This window comes from Giraffa tippelskirchi, chromosome 10, assembly GCF_054371585.1.
Source record: "Giraffa tippelskirchi isolate mGirTip1 chromosome 10, T2T-mGirTip1v1.2.pri, whole genome shotgun sequence".
Taxonomy (NCBI): Eukaryota; Metazoa; Chordata; class Mammalia; order Artiodactyla; family Giraffidae; genus Giraffa; species Giraffa tippelskirchi.
In genome coordinates this window covers 118,948,613-118,968,835 of record NC_137284.1, presented here as the reverse complement: position 1 = coordinate 118,968,835, position 20,223 = coordinate 118,948,613, and the positions used below count along the sequence as shown (strand labels likewise).

Below are 20,223 nucleotides of genomic sequence, written 5' to 3'. Positions count from 1 at the left end.
CTAAGAAATTTTTGCTTAATTAAAATATACAACTATTTACTATTGTGTTTTCGTATAGAAGCTTTATATGTTTTTACTCTATACTTAGGTTTACGATCCATTGTCAGTTAAATTTTTTTTCTTTTTTTTATTAGTTTATTTTCTATTTTTTAACTTTACAATATTGTATTTGTTTTGCCATACATTGACATGAATCCACCATGGGTGTACATGTTTTCCCCTTCCAGAACCCCCCTTCCACCTCCCTCCCCATCCCATCTCTACGGGTCATCCCGGTGCACCAGCCCCAAGCACCCTGTATCATGCATTGAACCTGGACTGGTGATTCGTTTGACATATGATAATTTACATGCTTCCATGCCATTCTCCCATATCATCCTGCCCTCACCCCCTCCTATAGAGTCCATAATACTGTTCTATTTATCTGTGTCTCTTTTGATGTCTCACATACAGGGTTATCTTTACCGATTGACTAAATACCATATATATGTGTTAGTATACTGTATTGGTGTTTTTCTTTCTGGCTTACTTCACTCTGTATAATAGGTTCCAGTTTCATCCACCTCATTAGAAATGTATATATTGGAGCTCAGAAATGAAATATTTTAAATATGAATAGGAAATAAGTTTAGTTTATATTTTCATAATATTTCTCTAAGGGAAGCTTCACATTCTAAAACAGTTGTTTTAGGTACACTGTACAATGATTTCATTCTCTAATTCTTTAAGTAAAATTCTTTTATTTTGGATTACTATCTTTATAGAACATGAAATGATATTAACTCTTGGGAGGAAACTTCCGGGCTGATGTGAGATATTTCTCATTTTTAAAGTGTTTGTTATTAAGTATTTAACTGAGAATAATGTCCTAAACATAATTTCTTAACTGATTATCCTAAATAAAGTTGGGAAAGATTGGTGGTTCATGTCAGAGAACACAGGATGTGAGTGACTAGTTCTTCTTTCTTTCTTGGTGAACTCCTTCTTACATAGAGAATCAACAAACAGCTTATTAAAAATTTCAATTACAGCTTTTCCTCTTACTTAAAGAAATCCTGATATACTAAGCATATCATGGTGTTTTTTTTTTTTTCCTTTTCCTTTAGATACTAACTGTTTGTCTTGAAAGAAAGATGGTTGGATTCTGGTTTCTTTTCTAGCATCAGTTTAGGTAATTGAGGTGGGGAGAAACACTGTGGTCTTGTCAGTTCTGGATTAACCAATTAGCATCTGATACTTGGAATGAAAACATTAGTTAACATGCTCAGGCTTCAAATAACTCTCTTACACCCATAATCAGACACAGGTACGGAATCAGCCATCTGGGGATAATGATTTTCCATTGCTGCTTCGGCCTGGTTTGAATCCAAATGGCCACCTTGGAAGGAACATTGCTGCACGTTATGTGTTGCCTTCCCATTGCTCCATTTCCTCTCATCCATGTGTTTTCCATGCCATCCTGCCTTTGCTGGCTGCAGGGTCTATCTCTTGGAATCTTCTAAATAAATAGTTAAAACGCTTGCTCTTAGGCTGTCTTATATTGATGCTTCTAAAATGTTTTCGCTACTATCCTTTCAAGAGTTAGCTTTTAACAGTTATAAAGAAACATTTTCACCTGTGAAGCTTCAATTGACTTCAGTACTTGCTCATTTAGAAGGTGTTATTTAGAATTTAGTCAAATCATAAGTAACCTCTGGAGTTGAGAGTAAAATGTGGGTATTAAAGGCTCCCTCCAAGGTTTGTTCATATATATATGAAGAAATTTACCCAACTCATTTTATTAAATATGTGTCCTTTTGTCTTGAAATAAATAACTGTTGGTACTGTCACACTGTTGTAAGGAGAAACTAGTGGTGCTCTTACATGTTTTTCTGAGAAGAACACATGAATGTAGTTATTTATAGGAAAATGATTGGAGAAAATAGAGATCTTAGGCAGAAATGTTTCAGCTTTTTTAAATCCTCGGGCTAAATGTTTATGCATGCTTTATGTGTTGTACTTATGGTGTGGGGTCTGTTTTATAATTATAGAGGAAAATTAAGTTCTGGAAAGAATACCCAATGTAGGATTTCTTTATGGGCACCTTTATTGAGGTTGCCATGAATTTTCTCTTAGTATTGGACAGGAAGGGGGAAGTAAGTATAGATTTTTGGATTTAGTAAAATATTTTTAATCAAAGGGGAATACTTCCCTTGACAGATTGTTCTCTTTTCCCTTAACTCAAAAAGAGAATAGTATTTATTACTTTAGGACAATTGAGGCACAAAAGACAATGTTGCTATTTGAAAGTAAGAACTATGAACAGTAAACTATGTAACGTGATTTCTTTTTTCTTCATTTGTTGGAGAATAATTGCTTTACAATGTTGTTTCTGCTGTATGGTGAAGAGAATCAGCTATATGTATACATATATCTCCTCCCTCTTGGTCCCCCCTTTCAACCCTGCCCCCTCTATCCCACCCATCTAGGTCATCACAGAGCATGGAGTGAGCTCCCTGTGCTACACAGCAGATTTCCACTAGCCATCTATTTTACATATGGTAGTGTATATATATAAATCCTCATCTCCCATTTCTTTGTGACTTTCACAACTAACCATGTTTTTCATGTATATACTTATGTTAGCAGGATATTAATTCATTTGTACTACCAAAGATTCTACCTTCTGTTAGAAAGTTGACAAGTTCTTTATATATGGTGGGGGTGAAGTGTGTGCCGTTTGTTACATTTTCTCATTTTACTTCCTTGAGTTGGTGAGAAGCACTATCTGGTTTTAACTAGGAAAAATTTTTTTATCATAAGAAAAAAAAAAATCTTACAACTGTTATACTGAAGGGGAAATAGAGTCTGGGAGAAATCCCAACCCCTCTCTGTTGCTGACAGAAAGAAAGTTATCACTGATATTTTTTCCTTTGATAAAGAAATAGGAAACAAAATGGTTTTAAAATATGCTGCTGCTAGGTCGCTTCAGTCGTGTCCAGCTCTGTGCGACCCCACAGACGGCAGCCCACCAGGCTCCCCCATCCCTGGGATTCTCCAGGCAAGAACACTGGGGTGGGTTGCCATTTCCTTCTCCAGTGCATGAAAGTGAAAAGTGAAAGTGAAGTCGCTCAGTTGTGTCCGACTCTTAGCGACCCCATGGACTGCAGCCTACCAGGCACCTCCTTCCTTGGGATTTTCCAGGCAAGAGTACTGGAGTGGGTTTCCATTGTCTTCTCCTTTAAAATAAGACATAACATCAATATGGCTCTGCTTTGTCTTATCACATTACTCTGGGCAAACATTTTACTACATCGCAAGAATTGTTAACAGAGCCTCTAAAGACTAGACAAACAGAGAGCAGGAATAACTAAGAGGGAGAAATAAATAGTAAAAATCCTGCAGAGTGAATGTATTAAATTTATTACTTTTTTTTTTCCATCAAACTTCTTAAGGTGAACGATCTTGTGTGTTTAGTTGGATCTAGAATAAATCTAGTTTAGATTTTGGAAGAAAACCAAACTAAAGACTGAATTAGACTCAGGAGTCAAAAGAAGTTAGTGGGGAGGAAATGTTCTAGAATGAAGTGGCAAAATGTAGAATTTTTTTAAAGGCATAACAATGGTGATGTGTGGCTTTGGCTAGTTGCTTGTATATTCTGAGTCTCCAACATTGTTATCTGTTTAAAGAGCAGTGATGGCCAGAAAGTTCAGTGAGGCTATAAGGGGGTGTATCAGTTGTAGAGAATTTAAACTAAAATTCATTTGTCTTCTTTAATCACCATGCCCAGGTAATTCTAAATGATATTACTGATAAAGTACCCCTTACCAGAGGGAAGGGCTACTCTTGCTGGCTGCCCCTCATTTTGCTGTGCCATTTCCTTCTCTGCATCTCATTTACATTGGTCTTGGTAGTGGAAGCAGTATTGAATATTCATAATTTTATTGCTAAATTGAAAGAAATGGGAGCCAATGCCTTTCTATATTAATGGTAAAGCCATGACATGACAGAAACAACAGGGAGTGTTGATTGAACAATTTTGACATCCTAGGCATTATACATAAATATTTGCATTTCTCTTTACTATAATCATAAAATGATTATTTTTACATTTTTTCAGTTGAGAAATTTTGGAACTTAAAAAAATTGCCCAATATACTTTATTGGTATAGGAGATGATATAGGTCTGTCTAATTTCAAATCTTCCATAGTTTTCCATTATGAATACATGGTTTCCTACTAAGTCATCTTTGGAGAATGCTTTTTTAAAAAAGAATTTTACTTTAATATGTTGGAGTATAGTTTACTAACAATGTTATATAAATTTCATGTGTATAACAGTGTTTCAATTCTTCATATATGTTCAGTTCAATCGCTCAGTCGTGTCCGACTGTTTACGACCCCATGAGTCACAGCACACCAGGCCTCCCTGTCCATCACCAACTCCCAGAGTCTACCCAAACCCATGTCCATCGAGTCGGTGATGCCATCCAGCCATCTCATCCTCTGTCGTCCCCTTCTCCTCCTGCCCCCAATCCTTCCCAACATTAGGGTCTTTTCCAATGAGTCAATTCTTCGCATGAGGTTGGCAAAGTATTGGAGTTTCAGCTTCAACATCAGTCCTTCCAATGAACACCCAGGACTGATCTCATTTAAGATGGACTGGTTGGATCTTCTTGTAGTACAGGGGACTCTCAAGAGTCTTCTCCAACACCACAGTTCAAAAGCATCAATTCTTCTGAGCTCAGATTTCTTTATAGTCCAACTTTCACATCCATATATGACTTCTGGAAAAACCATAGCCTTGACTAGAAGGACCTTTGTTGGCAAAGTAATGTCTCTGCTTTTAAATATGCTATCTAGGTTGGTCATAACTTTCCTTCCAAGGAGTAAGCATCTTTTAATTTTATGGCTGCAGTCACCATCTGCAGTGATTTTGGAGCCCCCAAAAATAAAGTCTGACACTGTTTCCCCATCTGTTTCCCATGAAGTGATGGGACCAGATGCCATGATCTTAGTTTTCTGAATGTTGAGCTTTAAGCCAACTTTTTCACTCTCCTCTTTCACTTTCATCAAGAGGCTTTTTAGTTCTTCTTCGCTTTCTGCTATAAGGGTGGTGTCGTCTGCATATCTGAGGTTATTGATATTTCTCCGAGCAATCTTGATTATTCCAGCTTGTGTTTCTTCCAGCCCAGCGTTTCTCATGATGTACTCTGCATAAAGATTAAATAAGCAAGGTGACAATATACTGCCTTGACATACTCCTTTTCCTATTTGGAAGCAGTCTGTTGTTCCATGTCCAGTTCTAACTGTTGCTTCCTGACCTGAATACAGGTTTCTCAAGAGGCAGGTCAGATGGTCTGGTATTCTCATCTCTTTAAGACTTTTCCACAGTTTATTGTGATCCACACAGTTCAAATTCTTTTCCCATTTAGGTTATTATAGAATATTAATCAGAGTTTCCTGTGCTATATGATAGATTCTTGTTCATTATCTATTTTAAGTATAGCAGTGTGTACATATCGACACAACCTCCTAATTTATTCTCACCCTCTCACCTTTGGTAATGTAAGTTCATTTGTATAATTTTTTGAAGATTCTACATGTAAGTGATATAATATGTTATTTGTCTTTCTCTGTCTGACTGACTTAGTATTATAATCTCTGTCCTTCCATGTTGCTGCAAATGTCATTATTTCTTTTTAATGACTGAGTAATATTCCATTATATACATGTGCCACTCTTTTTTATCCATTCATCTATCAATGAACATTGAGATTGCTTTTATTTCTTGGCTAAACTGCTGCAATGATCATTGGGGTACATGTATCCTTTCAAACCATCTTTTTCTGCAGATATATACCTAGGAGTAGGATTGCTGGATCATATGGTGGTTTTGTTTTTAGTTTCTTAAGGACCCACCATACTATTCTCCATAGTGGCTGTACCAATTTACATTCCCACCAACAGTGTAGGAGGGTTCCCATTTCGAAACATTTTAATGAGACTTTGATAATAACTTTGTTCTTTTTATTCTAGCTCCTATTCCCCATTTATTTTTTCCATTCTCTTAAGAAAGGCTTTGATACTCTCACTATCTCTTCTGGACTTCTTTGGCAGGTTCCTCAGCTTGCTCTAAATCAGATGTGGCTTTCTTAACAAATCTTGTAAAGCACTTGTGGCAGTTTGGGAAATACACATGCAACGCACAACTTTCAAACCTGTGTACCTGAGTGAGAAGCTAATGAAAATGGGTCTATGGATAGGATATAACCTACCTTTTTCTTGTTCATTGTGTTCGGTCTGGTGTTACTTGTCATCGAGAGAATCTTCCTGCTGAATCCCAATGCCAGTTGTATCGACTGCATTGTTTGTGTTCTCCCAAAATTCATATGTTGAAAACCTAGTTTCCTATGTTATAGAATTTGGAGATGGAACCTATTGGGAGGTAATAGGTCATGAAGGTGGAGCCCTTACTGTGAGATCTGTGACTGTATAAGAAGAAACATGTGAGAGCTGGCTTCTCTCTCTGCTGTGTGAGGACGTACTGAGAAGACCACCATCTGCAAACCAGGAAGACGGCTCTCAGAACTTGACCACACTGGCACCCTGACTACAGTCTTTCCAGTCTCTAGAACTGTGGGAAATAAATTGCCGTAAGCCAGTTGGTCTATGATATTCTGTTATGGCAGCCTGAACTTACCAATACATCACCCAAAGGAATTCTACCTGAATGGAGAATAAGCATAAAGGAGGATGGAGGAAGGCTGTCATTACTCTTTTTTTAAGACTACATTTTTTAGAGAAGTTTTAGGTTACAACAGAATTGAGAAGGAGGCACAGAGATTTCCCATATAACCTCCTGCTCCTACACATGCATAGCCTCTTCCAGTATTAATATCACTCTCCAGAATGGTACTTTTTTTTTTTTAACCAAGAATGAACCTACATGTCATAATCACCTAACGTTCATAGATTTCCTTAGGGTTCAGTCTTGGCGCTGTACATTCTGTGGGTTTGGACAAATGTAATGACATGTTCATCATAATATACAGGGTATTTTCACTGCCCTAAAAATCCTTTGTGCTCTGCCTTCTTATTACCCCAGCCCCATCCCAACTCTTGATAACCACTGACCTTTATACTGTCTTCACAGTTTTATCTTTTCTAGCATGTCATATAGTTGGGATCACACAGTAGTGTAGTCTTTCCAGATTGGCTTTTTACACTTAGCAACATGCATCTACTGTTCCTCCCTGTCTTTTCATGGCAAGAAGGCTCATTTATTTTTAGCTCTGAATAATATTCGATTGTCTGGATGTACCACAGTTTATGTATCTATTCACCTATTGAAGAATATCTTGGTTACTTCCAAGTTCTGGCAATTATGAATGCAGTCGCTGTAAACATCCATGTGCAGGTTTTTGTGTGGACATACGTTTTCAACTCCTTTGGGTAAATATCAAGGAGTAGGATTGCTGTGTAGTGCAAAACTGCCAAACTGGTTTCCTTAGTGTCTCTACCATTGCATTTGTACCAGCAATGAATGAGAATTCCTATTGCTTGACATGTTCATCAGCATTTGGTGTTGCCAGTGTTCTAGCTTTTGGCCTTTCTAATGTATGTGTAGTGGTTTTAGTTTGCACTTCCCTGATAACATATGATGTGGAGCATCTTCTCATACAGATATTTGCCATCTGTAAATCTTCTTTGTTGTAATGTCTGTCAAGGTCTTTGGTTCATCTTTTAATTGGGTTGTTTTCTTATTTCAATAATTCTTTGTATATTTTGGATAACAATCCTTTATGTCATTGCCTTTTTAAAAAATAGTAAGGGAGACAGGAAAATTACAGTTTTGATTTTATTCCTTCTGACAATTTTTTGGACTGCAATATGATCTGTCGTCCCTGAAGAATGTATTAGGCTGAACTGCAAGTGTAGACCTTTCTTTCAACTTTGATTTGAATTACAATGGATCAGTAACTATGAACAATGATTGAATAGTGATTATATAATGAATATCTAATGTTCCTGAATAATCATTTAAAATTAAATTTTGAATATTATATAATATTCCTTACATAATTAAAGAGATAACTTCTTTTGCATTCCCCAAAGAAGGTACCAAAGGACCCCTCTCCTCATCACAATAATGGTTACATACAATTAATTTTATTTCCTCCAAATATTGAATAGTTCCTATTTTAGATCTTTACAAATGCAAAAATCCCAAATCCCTGTGCTGTTAGCCTCCTGTGAGTCCTGTTATTCACAATGATGGCACAATCAAAATGCAGGACCAGATAAAATGGGCTTGGAACTAGTCATTCCCAAAGGGTATAGAAGATTGTGTTCTTCATCCAAGGCTACATATTGTGATACATAAAACAACCTAAAAAAAGGCAAATAACCAGTATCATTGGACGAACTATTACTTCATAACTAATTCTGTTAGTATGTATTATTTGAAATATCACCCTGTTTTGCTATTTTATAATTCAAAAGATGATCAAAAGCAGTATTTTCTCAAGCTGTGTTTTTCTATATTTGTATCCATCTATCTTATCTATCCATCCTTAATTGAAGTAAAAATACATCATAAACAGGCCTATATGCCTTTACTGTCCATGGGCTACAGAACACTAAAATGAGAAAAAGAGGTTGATATCTTGTAAAAAGGGAATGCAAATTATTTATATGCACTATTTGCAGGAAAAGACACAAATATAGTTAATAAGTGAAGGAGAATGAATGCAGACTATTAACCTGTAAGCCACATACACTCTTTTTTTTGGCCATACTTCACAGTTGGTTGGTAGGATCTTAGTTCTCTAACCAGGGATTCCAACCCTGACCCCCTGCAGTGGAAATTCAGAGTCCTAACCACTGGATAGCCAGGGAATTCCAGCCACATACCCTCACTGATTACTTATTTCATGTGACTCTGGGGAGGAGGGAGTATTATTTTCTAGTAGAGACAGAGAGTCTCTACTAGCTTAGGACTGCTGTCTCCTTTGCTGACACATCATTCACCCTGCCTCACTGACTGCAGGTTGGAGAGAAAGAATAGAAAAAACCTGCCCAGCCCTTTTCTTTCTTTCCTTAGGAATAGCTTCCTATACTTCTGTTATTTTCTCTCCTGCACTCAGGCGAACTCTCAGGGATAGAAAAGCCTGCAGTCCAGCCCGTCACTTGGTATGTGAGTCTGTCTACTTCAGGGAGGGAGTACTGGGAAATCCTTTGGGTGCAGGTTTAAAGCCACATTTTCTAATCTGCTTTTTCAGTGACAAAGCTGTCATTTAAATCCCCATCTGTCTATCTTCTGTGCTTTATTTTTAATTGGTTCTGAATTTAATACGGAAAGAAAGGGTATTATATATTGACCCCTTAAGAGCCCAAAGGTGACCTACAGAAATCCCTGGAGCATATGTTTCTCTGAAATGTTGAAAATAAGGCCATCCTGTTGGAAATTCAGATGAAAATATGACTGAATTACATTCAACTTAATACCATTGTATTTTTTAAAAATCCATTTAAAAGTTCTAAAATATAAAGTAATTGAATATAAAATCTAAAATACACTTATTTTGGCATTCTTCATCCGGATCAGATACAGAGAAATTAATTCCAATGTATAAATCCCATGACTCACTGCTTAAAAGATAGTGATTTAGGCTTTAGCCTATGTTGTTTTTAATTACATAGCTTGATCATTCAAAGAAAACATTCCTTTCCTATTGGTTCAGTCTTACTGCTTTTATCTAATACCAAGTTAATCTAAGAACTAATGCATGATATTTATGTATGAAAAAATCCAAATAAAAAGAGACGTATTTTTGTTAGGGCATTAGAAGGTTTTTACACTTATTAGAACAAGGAGCATTTAAACTCTTGAGAAGGACATTGTACAATATGTTTTAAATTTTACAATACTTAGGGAGCGTGTATGTGTGTGTGTGTGTGTGTGTGAAAGTCGCTCAGTGGTGTCCAACTCTTTGCAACCCCATGGGCTATACAGTCCATGGAGTTCTCCCAGCCAGAATACTGGAGTGGGTAGCCATTCTCTTCTCCAGGGGATCTTCCCAACCCAGGGATCAAACCCAAGTCTCCTGCATTGTAGGGATTCTTTACCAGCTGAGCCACCTGAGAAGCCCTTAGGGAGCATAAGACAACCTTATTAGTATTCCTCATCTCATTAAATTTCTTCTTCAGTTTTTTGTTACCTATGTTAACATGCTGGCAACAAACTGAACTTTTCACTTTTATTGTCAAAGAATTGAAGTCGAGGAATAGGATTGGCTTATCTTTAATTGTTTTGCATATTTGCTATTTCTCCTTCTAAAAGAATATTATTAGGATGCTAGATTTTCTGGTTCTGGTTGCCAAATTACGTATATATTATTGGAAATGAGTTCTACCACAAAGAAATCCACAATGAAAATATCGGAGAGAATTACAGTGCTGTTTATAATATGTGAACTTGCTCCATTAATCTGAGGACAAAGGGATTGAACCAGTATGTTACCAGATGGCATTAGGCAAAGAATGAACAGTCCTTGCTAAACTGTTAAGTATCCCCCCACTACCCAAGTCTAGGTAGGTCTAGGAGCAGCAAATTGATACTAGTTAATTGAAGTTCCTGAGAAGCATTATAACTCAAGTTTAAATCCTTATGCCCCAACTCATTAGGTCCCTGGTAACTAACAAAAAATGTTTCAAGTTTTAAAGAGATACATTCTAAACTGTCTTTGAGGGTAAAAGCAAGAGTTCAACTAAATCTAAATATGCATTTGTTCTGCAGATTTGTAGGTAGAGTTCATTTTTCTTGAAATTTTAGGCTCTAAAATGGATATTTTGTGAGATGAGTGTGCAATTGTGATTGTCAAAAATACCAAATTATTGAAAGATGTTTCCTGCCCCCATACCCCAAAATTGATGATTATGATCATGCAGTAGGAGCTTTCTTTTGTTCATCCCTCTGAATTCTCTTAGCATTTATTTTCTTATAGTGATTATTTGACCTTCAGAATATGCTGCCTTACCACACTCATTGTGTAGCAGAAAGAGCAAAGCTTTGGAATCAGACATACCTGCGCTATGTCTAGCACTCATGAGCTACCAGACTTGGACTGTTTTCTCTTCAACAGTGTGATTCTCAGTTTTCTTAGCTGTAAAGTTGAACTACAAGTACATCACAGAAAAGTTGCAAGGACTGAATAAATTAATGATGTCCCTACCAAGGACTTCCCTCATAGCTCAGTCAGTAAAGAAGCTGTCTGCAATGCAGGAGACCCTGGTTTGATTCCTGGGTCAGGAAGATCTCCTGGAGAAGGAAATGGCAACCCACTCTAGTATTCTTGCCTGGAGAATCCCATGGACAGAGGAGCCTGGCAGGCTACAGTTCATGAGGTTGCAAGAATTGGACATGACTTAGTGACTAAACCACCACCCTACCAAAGTTCTTGGCATGAAATAGGTGCTCAACACATTAAAAAATAATAGTCTTTGCCACTAAAGCATCGTGCGCTTGGGGAAAGGAACTGTGCTGCTTTTCTTTTTAAAAATTATTTATTTTAAAATGAAAGTGAAAGTTGCTCAGTTGTGTCCAGCTCTTTGTGACCCCATGAACTACATATTCTCCAGGCCAGAATGCTAGAGTGGGTAGCCTTTCCCTTCTCCAGGGGATTTTCCCGACCCAGGAATCAAACTGGGGTCTCCTGCATTGCAGGTGGATTCTTTACCAACTGAGCTCTCAGGGAAGCCCTTATTTATTTTAATTGGAATGTAATTGCTCTACGATATTGTGGTAGTTTCTGCTATGCAACAATGTGAATCAGCTACATGACAAAAACAAATGTGGTATATTAATTCCTGGTGGTTCAGATGGTAAAGAATCTGCCTTCAATGCAGGAGACCTAGGTTCAATCCCTGGGTTGAAAAGATCCCCTGGAGAAGATAGTGGCAACCCACTCCAGTATTCTTGCCTGGAGAATTCCATGGACAGAGGAGCCTGGCGGGCTACATTCCATAGGGTCTCAAAGAGTCCGATACTACTGAGCGACTAACACTTTCACTTTCAATGCACATACATGGAATCTAGAAAAATGGTACTGATGAATCTATTTGCAGGGCAGGAGTAGAGATGCAGATATAGAGAACAGACTTGTACTGCTTTTTTTAGTGTTGGAATAAGTATCTGTTGCTGCAGCTGTATTCCCTTCATGAAGATTCCTTTCCTGGCATGAGCAGAGCTCTCATAAGGTTTTTCAGTGATTGAGAAGACAGTACACATTAGGCTTCACTGCCTTGTGTTCTTTCATTTGCCTCCATTGTCTCTAGATGGAGAAGAGGGATGAGATGATGTTGGAGAGGTTTCCTGGCTTACAGGCACTCTGTGCAGCCTGGAGATTGCAGTTCCAGGACTCCATTGCCTGTAGGATCTGGTTACATCCTGGCAATTAGACGTTTTTGTGCATAATCAAAATAGGGTAGGGGAGAAATTGGTCTCCAGATATATCGGGTCTGGAATGTGGCATATACTCAGATGGCTGAGATGGGTTTTGCCTGCAATTTGGGGACATCTTTCTCAAAATCTCTCATTTGATGCTGCAGGCAGATGGGATTATTTCCTTCTAACCTTGATACTCTGGATTTCCTGAGAGAGTTCACAATGTCTAAAGTAGCTTTTTCCCTCCTCCTCAAACTTGAATAGATACCTAGTAACACCTTCTTTCAGTTTAACAGCTACCATGGAAAATTGTTATTCATTTTTATGAGCCAACAAACTAAACCAAAGCCAATACAATATTGTAAAGTTAAAAAAGAGATAAATAAACTAATTTGAAATTAAAAAAAAAGAAAAGGAAAACTGACAACTTGTTACCTACCATTTTGAACAGATTGTAATCTGTTTTGATGATAATCTGTTCAAAATGAAGGTAATAAATTGTTTATGATAAAACTAAAGTGAAATTCTGAATAAATTGTTGCAAGTAATCACTTTTAGGTCAATGAGGCATTTGACTTCAGTATCCTCTGCCTTCCCAGGAACTGATTCTTAGTGAAAAGGAGAAAGGGAAAAGAGTTAATAATTTGAGAATCGTATTTTGGTAAACAGAAAAGAGATGATTCAGACTACTCTTTTCTTTTATGGATTGCGAGATAGTTCAATGCATTTTGAGATGCTATAGCTTATAAATACTTATTTGTGTAAAATATGCTAGAATGTTTTCTGGGAAATATAGACACATGGAATTAAAAAGTGATTTCAATATTTATGTTTCTCAGACCAGCATATACAATTTTAAATTAGTTAATGTTGGAAAATTCATAGGTATTATACTTCTGAATTGGATATCCTTATCTGATATCTGTGCCATTTCAGACTGACTTCCTATTAGAGTTAAGGGTAGAGCCATGACTTGGTCAAAATCTTTGATTCTGAAAACTACAATCTTCTGGGGAGAAAAACTTTAATGTCAGTGCTAACATACATATGTAAGTATTTTTGGAACTATTACTCAGGAATGGTAATGATTGATGAGGGTAGCACAAAGTTAGAAAACTTGTTAAGTATTATCTTTCCTAAACATTTCCTAAAATTGTTGCCATTATGTGGTAATTGAATTTTTTAAAATTTATTTTTAAAAAAACCTTTTTATTTTATATTGGAATATAGCCTATTAACAATGCTGTGATAGTTTCAGGTGCACAGCAAGTAATTTTTAGATCAATCCAAGATTTAAGCAAATTTTTATAGGAATGTGGAATTAACAACTCCAAAATGTGCTGCTGAGCTGGTAAATATGAGGTGGTCAGGGTCTCTCCATCCACGATGCTACTGTCCTCCAATCCTAATTCAAGTCTCACAATGGCCATCATTAGGGGTAAGAATATGTATCCATGTAAACCTATGCTCATTTGAGGGTTCATACTTGCTTGTAGGAGCTTCCCAGGTGGCTTATTTGTAAAGGATCTGCCTGCAATGCAGGGGAAACAGTAAACATGGGTTCTATCCCTGGATCAGGAAGATTCCCTGGAGGAGGAAATGGCAACCCACTCCAGTATTCTTGCCTGGGAGATCCCATGAACAGAGGACCCTGGCAAGATATAGTCCATGGGGTCACAAAGAATCAGACACAACAGAGTGATGAAACAACAACAGCAGCAAGCACAAACCTGCTTGTGGAGGGTCAGTATGATATTCTCTATAACATATAACTTTAGAGTATTTTTATCACACTTTACATAACAGCTATACATTCATTATTTTATGTGTTTCTCAATCACCTTGCAAAATAAGGAAGGTATTTTCCATCCTTCTTTTAAAAGATGCAGAATCTAAAGATCAAAGTACATCAATATCTTGGGTACACTGACCTCTAGACCATTGTTTTTTCTACTATCATCTGAGCCGTAGTAATGGGTTTATTTTAACTTCAGGCACCAAGAATCTCAAGTGAGAGAATGACATAGCTCTAACATATAATGTTAATAAAATCTTATGACTAATAGAAAGTTATTGCAGGCACTGTGAAAGATATGAAGCCCAATATTCCAAAATTTCTCTCAAACTTCAGTATCTTATTTTTTGTTCAGCCAAGGATGTGCTATTAGTCATTCATTGTTGCCAGAATGAGCAACTTCAAAGAAACCGTCAGCCGTCTGGCAAGGCTTTCCTCCCAACATGGATCCAGTGAATCTATGCCAGGCTATTTGCACCATCTGTTGGGTGTGAGTCAGTGGAAGGATGAAGGTTGGACAGCTGGAGCTGTCAGCTTTGAAATGCCACTTACTAGGGAAATACCAGAATTCACTGCAAAAAGCACCGAAGCAAAGTCCCCTACTAATCCAAAAAGAAGACTAGTTAAATATGGTGGCATTTCTGAAGAAGGTCTTCTCTTTCCAGACACTCACGTCCCTTTTTTTTTATCCTTCCTAGCCTCTTTTGGAGGTAAGATTTTTGTTGTGCCATTTGAAAGCAATGTGAGCACAGACATTTCATGTGAGTGTAGTAGGAAATTGAGAAGCAGAAGAATTTTGTTTGATTTTGCATTAAAGGAAGAGTTATCCATTCATACTTGTGTTCATTTAGCTATTCACTTTCACTGAATGCTTACCATCTTCCAAGTGCTGATGAATGAAAGAGTAACTCTACATTTACTGTGTACCTACCAGGTGCATTGTGCTTTAAATATGATATTTACTCTTGGCAGGAATACAATGGTATGAGAAGTATTATCTCATCTTTCTGTGACCAATAGCCAACTTGTGACTAACCGATTTTTAAAATATCCCAGGATTTTGATCCCTGATCAGTCTCTTTCATTTAATGGATGATTTGGCACAAATTTACTTAGAGAATTCTAAAAATTAAGAATTGAAAGATCTCTACATCTCAAACTTCACTCTTCAAAAGTCATTACCATTAATAACACAATATCATATAAGAAATTGTTTTAATTAAAATGGAATCTTACCACATGTAATGGGTTGGAGGTTGATTTTATTAAAAAATAATGTATTATGGGTGTCTATCTAGGTCAATAGAATATATTTGCTCTTTTTTTTAATACTGCATACTTAATATTCCATATTAATATGATCCAATATTCCATGGATCATAATTTATATTAGGTTGGTACAAATGTAATTTTGGTTTTGGACTGTGAATTTTATCATTATCAGTACAGTTCAGTTGCTCATTTGTGTCTGACTCTTTGTGACCCCATGGACTGCAGCACGCTAGGCTTCCCTGTCCATCACCACCTCCTAGATTTGCTCAAACTCATGCTCATTGAGTCGGCGATGCCATCCAACCATCTCATCCTCTCACCTTCATCAAGAGGCTCTTTAGTTCCTCTTTGCTTTCTGTCATAAGGGTGGTGTCATCTGCATATATTGATACTTCTCCTAGCAATCTTGATTCCAGCTTGTGCTTCATCTGGCCCAGCATTTCACATGATGTACTCTGCAAAGAAGTTAAATAAGCAGGGTGATAATATCATTATAACTAGGCTCAAACACGTCTTTATTAATCAAAATAGGAACCGTTACAATCAACACGTATTTGCTAACAAGACAGAAGTTTGTTTATTCCTGTAGTATAAGCATCCATGCTTCAGGATTTGATGAACTCTTGGAAAGCATTTTCTGCTTCCTGCTGGTTGTGGTAGCATTTTGCCTGCAAAAGGTTGTGGAGATGCTTGAAGAAGTGATACTCGGTTGGTAGAGAGGTCAGGTGAATATGGTGGATAAGGCAAAACTTTGTAGCCCAATTTATACAACTTTTGAAACATTGGTTGTGTGATGTGTAGTTAGGCATTGTTGTGGAGAAGAACTGGGTGCCTTCTGTTGACCAGTGCCAACTGTAGGCATTGCAGTTTTTGGTAAATCTCATCAATTTGCTGAGCAGACTTCTCATATGTAATGGTTTTGCTGGGATTCAGAAAGTTGTAGTAGGTCAGACCAACAGCAGACCACCAACAGTGACCATGACCTTTTTTTTGGTGCACACTTGGCTTTGGGAAGTGCTTTGGACCTGCTTCTCAATCCAGCCACTGAGCTTGTTCTCGCCAGTTGTCATATAAAATTCACTTTTCATCCCATGTCACAATGCCATCAAGAAATGGTCCATTGTCGTTTCATAGAATAAGAGAAGACAACACTTTAAAACAATATTTTTTAAAAATTTTCATTCAGCTTGTGAGGAACTCGCTTATCAAGCTTTTTCACCTTTCCAGTTTGCTTCGAATGCTGAATGACCATAGAATAGTTGATATTGTGTTCTTGGGGAACTTCTCATGCAGTTTTAAGAGGATCAGCTTGGATGATCCTCTCAATTGGTCATTGTCAACTTCCATGCTCCTCATTTTGAAGGCTCTTATCTCCTTCGCAAAACTTCTTGAAGCACCACTGCACTGTACGTTCATTAGCAGTTCCTGGGCCAAATGTGTTGTTGATATTCTGAGTTGTCTCCACTGCTTTACCACACATTTTACACTTAAATAAGAAAATCACTTGAATTTGCTTTTTGTCTAACATCATTTCCCTAGTCTGAATGTATTTGAAATAAAGAGCAAGTAATAAGTCATTAGCAAAAAAAAAAAAGGAAAGAAAGAAAGAAAAAAAACATAAAGCAAGGAATGTGCATTAAAATGATGTATAACATAACCACATTTATTTAAGAATATATTCTAATATAAAATGGCAGATTTCAACAATGCAGAACCGCAATTATTTTTGCACCAGTCTAATAATACTATTTCATTTTGAGGGCCATTTAAACTATTGTCAATTACTGCTTTTACAAAATAAAGCTATAATGAAAATCATGTCTTTATGGCACTTATAGTAATAGATTGAAACAGTTGGTAAAAAATACCAAATATTCTAATAATGAAATTATTCATTCAAATCTTTATTCATTACTGTGAAAGGTTGGCCCCACTCCTATTCCTTTCAAAGAGTTTTGCCAATGTCTCAAGGAGGAAAAAAATGTGGTGATTTGCATTTACAAGGGGCTCTGTTCTATCATGGTGCTCTCTTATATGAAAGAAACTTGTATTTCAAGAATTAAGTTACAAGAATAAATCACCCAATTTTGTTAATTCTACTTGCCATACTTGCATGAAAATGAAAGCTAGTCATAAGGGAGGAGCAAGCAGAAAGGCTATATAGTCCTGTTAGCATTCTTGTGTTTGTTAATATCATTGAGATGAAAATTGATGAGTTTAATCATATAAGAAAATCACATCCTCAGCAAAAACCTCTCTACAACTGGCTTGTAAAAAGATAATTTCACTGGAAGGATTTATATCCTAAGAAATATAGTAATTTTAATGGAAGACGTTCTGTCAGAAACTCAAAATACATACTGTTTGTTGATGCTGTTTAGTTGCTAATTCATGTTCGACTATTGTGACCCCATGAACTGTAGGAGTTCTACCAGGCTCCTCTGTCCATGGGATTTCCCAGGCAAGAATACCAGAGCGGGTTGCCATTTCCTCCTCCAGGGAATCTTTCTGACGCAAGGATTGAACCCACATCTCCTGCATTAGCAGGTGGATTCTTTACTGCCGAGCCACCGAGAAAGCCCATACTGTTTCGGCCGGAATATTTTAAAACTTATTATAAATATCTAGTAGATCTAACGGAGAAGGCAATGGCACCCCACTCTAATACTCTTTTGCCTGGAAAATTCCATGGACGGAGGAGCCTGGCAGGCTTCAGTCCATGGGGTCGCTAAGAGTCGGACACGACTGAGCGACTTCACTTTCACTTTTCATTTTCATGCGCTGGAGAAGGAAATGGCAACCCACTCCAGTGTTCTTGCCTGGAGAATCCTAGGGACGCGGGAGCCTGGTGGGCTGCCGTCTATGGGGCCGCACAGAGTCGGACACAACTGAAGTGACTTAGCAGCAAGAGTAGATCTAGTGTATATCTAAACTATATTGTAATAATCTAATAATAATCTCATCCAATCAGCTATTTTTTCCATGACATTCAGTTAATGACAATGTTGCTTGTTAAGTATGAAAAGTCCATGCATTTAATATACTTTATAATATATCTTATAATTTGTAGGCTATTCTGTGTGACATCACTAATCATAATACCGTTGCAAAAACTGGTACAGGCATACTTGTCATTTTAAAATCTTTTAAGCCAAATCCTCTAATAAAATTTCATTTAGTATAATTAAAATGTCTATTAAAATATTTAAGCCACATTTATGCAGTCATTTCAGAAGGTATTTAGTAAGATTCTAGGTTAAACAAATAGTACCTTGATCTTTTGGACAGACTGAAATAAAAGCTAATTCTTTAGATCATAAAAGCCAAAAAAAGTTTAAAATACAAAAAAAATTCATTCTACTATTATGAATCTTTATTTTTTTCATACACATCTTTTTTTTAGTCTTAATCCATGAATGATTTGGATTTGGATCCTAGTTTTCCTTTGTGTTTATAGAATAATTTGCCTTGCCTATTGATTTATGGTATTCTTAAGCATAATTTTTAATTATTGCAAATATTTCATTATATGTTAAAGAATCTGCCTGCAACGCAGGAGACCCAGGTTCAATCTTTGGTGGGGAAGATCCCCTGGAGAAGGGAATGGCAACCCACTCCAGTATTCTTGCCTGGAGAATTCCATGGATGGAAGAGCCTGGTGGGCTACAGTCCATGGAGTCGCAAACAGTCGGACATGACTAGAGACTAACACTTTATCCACCACTAAGTCATTTATTTATTGTTGGACATTCATTTTACATTGATTTTTCACTCATAATGTTGACAGGGTGAATACTCATGTACATATTATTTAACCTGTTATGAGTCATTTTCTTAGCACATATTCCTTGAAGTTAATTGTCTAGATTAAATGGAATAGATGTAAGTAAAAAGTTCCACCTGTTTTATTTTAGCAGTATAATATCAACAAAATTTAAAACTAAAAAATGCCACTGTTACAAATCAAATTTGCCTTAAGTATATGTATATGTGTGTATATGTGTACATATATACCTGTGTGTTATGTGTGTATATGCAAATATCCAATATCGACTATATAGCTTAATATTACATCTTGAATATATGAAATAATAAAGCCTAAATTGAGGTTCAAGATATGAGTTGAATGTCATAGAATCAGTCAATCTTTCATGAATAAATATTTCACCATAAATAAGCATTCCAAAGAGCAAAGAGATTCCCATTAAGTGGCTTGTGGCCCAAATCACCAGTGTCTTCTTGTTACTATGAATACTTCTCTACAGGAAGTGATTCTGTTAGCTAATTTTGTGCTTGTTCACTAGCCATGCCCAAAATATTTTGCTTTATTAAAAGTAAGGAAGGTGAAACAAAAGAGTTGAAAGGTTTCTAAAAATTCTTTTATAGTGACAAGATTAAGTAACAGCTGATATTCATTTTCTTCCTCTTTATTACTCCTGTAGGTCTCTTAATTACTCACAACCCTCCACCAAATCTCCAAACTGAAAAACTCCAAATTAAGCACATATATACACTCGTCCACCCAGGACCTGAAACAACATCTTAGGCTAAACCCAGATTCAAGCAATAATTGGAAAAGAGAAGTTTACAGGATGGTGAGCTCATTATACTTTTCTCCTTTCCCAGTTGGGTTCGAAACATATCTTTTCACTTATTAATTCAAGCAAGAATGGCCACCCATCAGCAGGGATTCAGCTAGAGCTCTTCAGACTAAGGGTATGATTTTTAG

At 36.7% G+C, this 20,223-nt stretch overlaps 1 long non-coding RNA gene across 1 annotated transcript in view; it reads left to right on the top strand.

Annotated features, from left to right (window-relative positions):
- Positions 1 to 20,223, top strand: part of LOC145523529 (uncharacterized) — a 273,813-nt gene that overhangs the window by 18,072 nt on the left and 235,518 nt on the right. The window contains exon 2 of the long non-coding RNA XR_014066682.1: positions 19,937 to 20,089. This is a non-coding gene — a long non-coding RNA (uncharacterized LOC145523529). The remainder of the gene's footprint in view (positions 1 to 19,936; positions 20,090 to 20,223) is intronic.